At 55.4% G+C, this 7402-nt stretch overlaps 1 protein-coding gene across 2 annotated transcripts in view; it reads right to left on the bottom strand.

Annotated features, from left to right (window-relative positions):
* The window catches only part of CUNH1orf198 (chromosome unknown C1orf198 homolog), a 33483-nt gene that overhangs the window by 10398 nt on the left and 15683 nt on the right, over nucleotides 1–7402 (bottom strand). The gene's annotated exons all lie outside the window — the stretch shown is intronic.

A 7402-nucleotide genomic window follows, 5' to 3' on the forward strand; every position in this document is an offset into this window, starting at 1 on the left:
ACCCCCCCCCCCCCCCCCCCCCCCGCCCAAGTCTAGACCTCATCTCACTCGGCTCCAAAACTCCAGGGACTCCGGCGAGACCGGAGCAGAGCAGGGTGTAGGGGAGAACACGTCCGTTCCTCCCAGGCCCGGGTCCCCCTCCGGGGTTGCTCATCCTGCCCTGGGGGTTAGCCACCAATGGGGCTCCAAGACAGAGGGAACAGTGCCTCCGGACTCCAATGTCGTGCGGTCGGGCTGTTGCCGGACACCCAACCAAGACGCGGACGGGCACTACACCCCCCTTCCCAAAGCCGTCACCTGCCCTCCAACCTGCTCCTCCTCAGGAAACGCCAAAACCACCCACCAGCTCCCTAACCCTGAACTGGGCTTTTTTCTTTATTGGTAAAAAGGAGGAAATCACCATCCTTGCCTTGCTAGACTGCCGGGTAGATTAACCAAGCAGATGCCCGTGAGGGTTTGCATCTTAGACGAGCGCCTGGTGCACAGTAAGTGCTCAGTACACACAAGCTCCTTTGCCCTTCTCCTCAGTCCTGCATGGGGCGTCAGCAGTAGTCCCAGCGGGTCCCCTCCGGGCTCGGGATCCTCTCACGCCTTCCTCTGGTCGCCAGGGGCACGGGCTGCAGTGCCTGTGGCCCAGAGCTGCAGGTAGCGTCTACACCGGAATAGCAGAGCCGGGGGAATGCTACGCGGGAGCCCCCAGGTTCAGTGCCCGGTGTCAGGCCACGGAGTCGGGGCTGCAAAGCTCCCCACAGGTATTACGGCCGAGCCACTGTCCTGTCCCGCAGTTCTGGGACTGTGGGGACTCTGTCCCCCCCGCCAGCCACCATGTCCGTGAAGGTCACGCCACACCAGAGGCCCTGAGAGACGGGCGTCAGGGGTGCCCTTCTGACTCTGGGAGAGATCAGTGAGGGGGGACGGGGACAGCCCTGCCTCGCCGAACCGACAGGTCTAGCGGGGGGCCACTTCTGGACCCTGCAATGAGCACTGCAAAGTGGAAAGACAACGGAGGTCCAGATCCTGTTCTCTCCTTTCTAGAAAAAAGGCTGAAAGCGCTCTTGGGAAGGGAGGTGGTGCCCGCCCCGTCCCCCAGCGCTGAGCGACACTGAGCCGGGGCCCAGCAGAAGGGCACTGTATGTGAAGGGCCGCAGAGGGGTCAGACAGGAAGTCGGGGTGGGGGGATCCGACTCCGCGGTCTCTCGCAACCCTTGAGACGGGGACATGGGGGAGTCATGGTGACAGCCCACTCCAGCGTCCCCGGCACCAGCCGAAGCCCTAGGGCGGACGTGCCAAGCGGGGACTCGGAGTCAGTCACCCCGTGTGGGGAACTGGGTCTCAGCTGGCCACGTCCGTTCTAAAAACAGAAAGACCACAACCGAGCCCAGTATCTATTTTTACACCCCACTCACTGGACAGGAATGTGTAATACTTCAGTAAAGGGGGAGTGCAGGCCGCCAAAACTAACTGTTTGGCTTGGCAGCCTCCGACACATCTAAATTGTTGAGACAAAGCCTGCAGAAACGTTGTCAGGAAATGTAATAGTTTACTGGAGCAAATCTGAATAAATCCACAACCCATTTAGCATCTAAGCTCCCCACCTCCTCCTCCAAAGAAGGACGCGAAGGGGAAGATACGCAAACCTTTTCGAATCACAAAACTTGTAGAAGTGACAGCCTGACAGGAAAGACACAGCATGACTTGGCCACCGGACACTGGGAATGTCAGACCCTCCAGGCAAGCGGGGGGCGGCAGGGCCCGGTGGGCTCCCTGCCCCCAATCCCAAGGCACCGGCTCAGACCAGGGGCTAAGTAACATCCTCCTATACTGTTCCCAGGGAGCAAGGGGACCTACAGACACCTGGACGGACCCTGCTCGTCCACAGTGCCCGTATGTCGGGCAGAAGGAGCCTGGGGAAAACCCCCCAGAGGCACAACAGGTGGTGGGTGCACAAGGGCCCCAGGGGCCGAGGTTATAAGGTTCAGGGACGAATCGTGGCCTCTGCCCTCCAGGGGCTTCTCTCACGGGGACAACAGTAATGCCGTGTTTTATTGATGAGGCAGCGTGGGGGCTACAACCCAGGTGAAGCACATGGGCTCGGATGCCTAGTCCACACCCCTCGCCTTACGCCTGGATTTCCTCACCTGTAAAACGGGGTTGCAGGGAGGCTCACACGGGGGAGAGCACCAAAGGTGCTCAGCACACGTGCGGGCATGGGAGCCGCTCACCTCCACTATGATGGGGAAATTTGTAGGAACCTGAGTTTGCAGCAGGTCTGGACAACAGGCTGGACCTTCACAAATGGTTGGGGTGGGGGCTGAGCAAGGGCACTGAGGCAGGAGAGCACGGTGCCTGGGGGACGGGGCTGAGGGAACGGACACATCACTCCACAGAGACCTGGGAAAGGTCAGGGCGCCGCAGGGATCAGCTCTGGGTCTCGGGAAGGTGAGCCAGGGACAATACAGGGGGTGGGGGGTGAGGAGGAGTCAGGCTGTGATGGGGCACGGGGCGGCTCTGTGTGACTCTGGCTGGCAGTGTGGAGGGACAGCCGAGCAGAGCCACAGTTTGGAAGCCAGGGCCTCCCCCATGCACAGAACATCCTGACGGAATGCCCTTCTGTCCCCCCACGGGCAGGAGCCACCCGCAAGCCGGGCAGACCCGAGCTCCACTCTCTCTCCGTCAATCCAAGCTGCCTGCCAGTTACTGTCTGCTCTGAGCCCCTACCCGAATCCTGACCCACAGCAGGACCAGTGACACCGGCTCCCGGGGCTGGAAGAATTCAACGTGTGCGCTGATGCACAGCACACAGGAGGTGTGATGTCGTTCACTGAGTTTTCAAAAATTTAGCACAAAGGCTCATAAATGCTTACTCTTCTTCCCAAGGAAGGGGCTGGAAGGGGCTGGAAGGCCTCCCTACTCTGGGAATGGTCTATATTGGTCCTCAGAGACCTTGTGATATGAAAGGAATCAAGGGACCGATCCCCACCAGCCAACTTACCATCTCCAAATAGGCAGTGCACACTGGGAGGAGGACAACATGGACAGAAAGAAGCCAGACAGCCCAGGCATGGGAAGGGGAGGCACAGTTCGGGGGGAGGGTGTCCCTAGAGCCCAGTGACCCAGCAAGAGCCAGGGCCTGACCTACCTCTGCAGGCATCTCCTCTAAATTCCCCAGCCCAGACCCACTGGGGAATGTCAAGAATCCTCTCTGCTCCCTGCCTCCCTCTCTGGAGCATTCCAAGTGCTGAGTTTTTTCCTCTTGAAACATCAGTAGCATGAGAGGAATCCACCGTGGGGCCCACAGGCACCCCCACCCCCAGCTCACCCACCAAGCTGATAGATGAGTGGGAAAGATGACCACCACTCCCCCCCAGCTAGGGTAGGCGGCTGTCCCTCTGAGCCTCCCTCCCGTGACGGAAGAGGGCAGAGAGACAGGGCTCTGGGCAGGTCAGCCTCAGATGGAGGGGACCTAGGCGGGGAGGGACAGGCTGGAAGACGAAGCAGGATTCGGAGAAGTGGGTGAACGGCTGTTACAGAGCCCTCGGGGGCTCTCCTGCTCAGAGCTGCATCTCGCTGGGGCAGTGGCCCCAGGTCCCAAGCACAGTGCCAGCTCATTGTCCGCAGGTGGGACCACCGTGAGCTGGCCTAAAGGAAGGAGCCCACACAGAGGTACAAGAATCAGCCAAGAACCCCCAAATCCCTGGCATTCATGGTTCTGCCAACAGTCATGACCTTGGGTCAGGCGTACCCTGGCCTCAGTTGATCTCTCGGGGGCTAAGAAGTCAGAGCAGAGGAAGAGCTCGGCACTTAGCGAGCACGCACTGAACGTCTAATGAACTGGGAGCACCCGGCTGGCTCAGCGGGTTGAGCGTCTGACTCTTGATGTCGGCTCAGGTCATGATCTCAGGGTCGTGGGATCAACCCCCACAGTGGGCTTTGCGTTCAGCAGGGAGCCTGCTTCCTCCCCTCCCCTGGCCTCTGCCCTTCCCTCTGCTCAAGCGCGTGCGTGCTCTCTCTCTAAAATAAATAAATCTTGGAAGGAAGGGAGGGAGGGAGGAAAGACGGTTGAACTGAATAGACAGAGGAAGGCAGGACCTTGTATCTACCAACACGTGTATACATACATGTTACGGGAACGGGGGAAAATGACAGTAGGAATGTGTTGCTAAAGCTTTTCTCCTGCATGAGTTCTGCCACCAAAGGAAGACATCCACTCACTGTTTTTTGAGTGCAGAAGTGTTTACTCATCTCTGAGCCTTAAGCAGAATGTCTGACAAAGACTAGATGTGTAATAAATGTCCTCTGAATTTCTGAAAAATCAATGAATGATGTCACAGAGACTGGAGAACGGAGGCTGCCAGGGGCTGGGGGAGGGAAGACGGGCTGCTTAAAGGGGACAGAGTTTCACTTTTGCAAGACGGAAGCGTTCTGTGGCTAGAGGGTGGTGATAGTTGCACAACAATGTGAGTGTACTTAATGCCACGGAACTGTCCACCAAAAAATGGCTAGGATGGTAAATGTTCTGTGTAATTTACAATTAAAAATTAAAAATAAAAAAATAGACAATGGATCAGTAACTGAATGAAAGGACCCAGTGTCATGGCTGCCAGGGTATAAAATCCTAGCTGGAAAATGCCTACATGTCAACTACACTCAAATTCAAAAACTATTTAAATAAATAAACCGCTACAAATTCTCTGCAACTCACCATCAAGAGCTGCGATCTATTTCCTCACACCTTGAATGCAGGCTGGACCGTGCCTCGATATGACCAGCAGAACAAAGCAGAAGGGACACAGGGCGATCTCCCAGCCTAAGCCTCAGGAGGCCCTGCAGGCTTCTGCCCTCGCCCCAGGGGACTCCCCCACCACCACATGAAGCAGCCCAGGCTGGCTCGCTGGCAACACGGGGCCCCACCGACAGCCAGCACCAGCTGCACACAGAAGGGAGGTTATCCTAGAGCTGCCAGCTCCCACCAGATGCTGTCGGATGACAGGTGAGCCATCCCAGCCAAGGCCAACAGAAGAACAGCCACTGAGCCCTGCCCACACTGCTGAGCCCCAGAATCATGAAGCTGTGGGGTGGTCTGTTATGCATCAACAGATAACCGACAGAGAGGAGAAGGCGTCAAACAGGGGACAGCAAGAATCCGCCTGAGCCCCAAATCCTGCACCTGGAGATCAGGGCCACCCCGCCCTGCCTAAAGCCACCTCCTGTTTGCAGCTCTCCAAAGAGGTTCTCACCAGTCTGGAGGTCCTCGGGCAGAGTGTGACAGAGCCAGGGAGGCAGGGCACTCTGAGTCACGGCTGGGGAGGTGAGCGGTGGTTCCTTCTAGAACTCGACCTTGACTTGTGAAGACAGAGTAGGGACAAGCCTCTGCTCTCTGGAATGCTATTTTGCCTCCACAAGGTTCTAACTCTCAACTACATAAGTCCGACCTCAAGAGATCAACCTAAAAGGTGAGGACCCCAAGTGAGCCCGCCAGTTGGTGAAGTAAGTTGGTTCTCTGCTAAGTGGGCAACACCTATTAACTTCTGGAGGCTTCTCAACTGACCCAGTTCCTAAGGGATGCGGCTCGCAACTATGAACACTTAGCACCAGCACAGGTGTGATCCTTGATCCTGTTAGCTGTCCTTGTTCTCGAGACACCTGTGCCCAAGGCTGGCCCCAAGTGGCTGAGCCCTGTCTCGGCACCCACCCCAGCCACTGCCCATCCTTGTCCCAGAATGTCATCTGCAGAAAGTTAATAATAGATGGAATGTCCCATCTCACAAATAGCAGCTCCAGGAACATTTCACAAGATAAATTCTTAATAGAGCAGATATTCTCATGGGGCACAAGATGGATTTAGGGCTTAGGACGTTCTAACTCTTTTGACCTCTGTGGCTTTATCGCTGTGATACCATCAAACAGAGGACCCAGTCCAGGAAAATCTGTGCCACTTTCTGGAACACTGCATCCCAGCCTGTTCGGTCCCAACCTGCAGAGGGTCTATCTGCCTCTTACCACTAGGGATCACCTGCAGGGTCAGTGCTTCTCAGTTACCCCCTGGCAGCCCACCTAAGAAGCCTGAGGCCCCTGCTGACCGCCAGCATGCTGACGTTCTCTCTACAGCTTCCCTTCCGGGTGGCTAGATGGGGGATGGGGGCGGGTCCTTGTTGGTTGTAGGGGTTCCTATATTTCCTTGATATCCTTCAGCAGCATCCAGATCCCTAGGGAGACCCCAGCTTCCAGGCACACCATTTCGCTCACGCTGCCCTCTGCACAGACCCAGATGAAAAATGACACACGCGCAACGAGGTGCTTGCATCTTCACTGTAGGGTGTTCGGGATCCCACGTGACGGCACACTGGAGGCAGGAGGAATCCGTACCCACCAGATGAACACGTGCATCTGCATTAACGCCACGTTCTCTCAAAGCCACCTCTCGGCTCTCCCGTGAGGACCATGTCACGCCCTTCCCCATCCCCAGGACAGCTCGGGTCACTTGGTGCCATCAGCAGTTACTCACCAAGCACGGCCCTCATCCATCTGAACCTTGTCAAATATTTCATTTTAAGACAAAGGCCCCCCAGAAGACATGAACAGACATTTTTCCAAAGAAGACATCCAAACGGCCAACAGACACATGAAAAAGTGTTCAATATCGCTCGGCATCAGGGAAATCCAAATCAAAACCTCAATGAGATACCACCTCACACCAGTCAGAATGGCTAAAACTAACAAGTCAGGAAATGACAGATGTTGGCGGGGATGCGGAGAAAGGGGAACCCTCCTACACTGTTGGTGGGAATGCAAGCTGGTGCAGCCACTCTGGAAAACAGTATGGAGGTTCCTCAAAAAGTTGAAAATAGAGCTACCATATGATCCAGCAATTGCACTCCTGGGTATTTACCCCAAAGATACAAAAGTAGGGACCCGAAAGGCTACGTGCACCCCGATGTTTATAGCAGCAATGTCCACAATAGCCAAACTGTGGAAAGAGCCAAGATGTCCATCAACAGATGAATGGATAAAGAAGATGTGGTATATATATACAATGGAATATTATGCAGCCATCAAAAGGAATGAGATCTTGCCATTTGCAATGACGTGGATGGAACTGGAGGGTATTATGCTGAGTGAAATAAGTCAAACAGAGAAAGACATGTATCATATGACCTCACTGATATGAGGAATTCTTAATCTCAGGAAACAAACTGAGGGTTGCTGGAGTGGGGGGTGGGGTGGGAGGGATGGGGTGACTGGGTGATGGACACTGGGGAGGGTATGTGTTCTGGTAAGCGCTGTGAATTGTGCAAGACTGTTGAATCTCAGATCTGTACCTCTGAAACAAATAATGCAATATATGTTAAGAAAGAAAAAAAAGAAGAAGAAGAATGTAGCAGGAGGGGAAGAATGAAGGGGG

This window comes from Phoca vitulina, unplaced genomic scaffold (genome assembly GCF_004348235.1).
Source record: "Phoca vitulina isolate PV1807 unplaced genomic scaffold, GSC_HSeal_1.0 scaffold43, whole genome shotgun sequence".
NCBI classification, from domain to species: domain Eukaryota; kingdom Metazoa; phylum Chordata; class Mammalia; order Carnivora; family Phocidae; genus Phoca; species Phoca vitulina.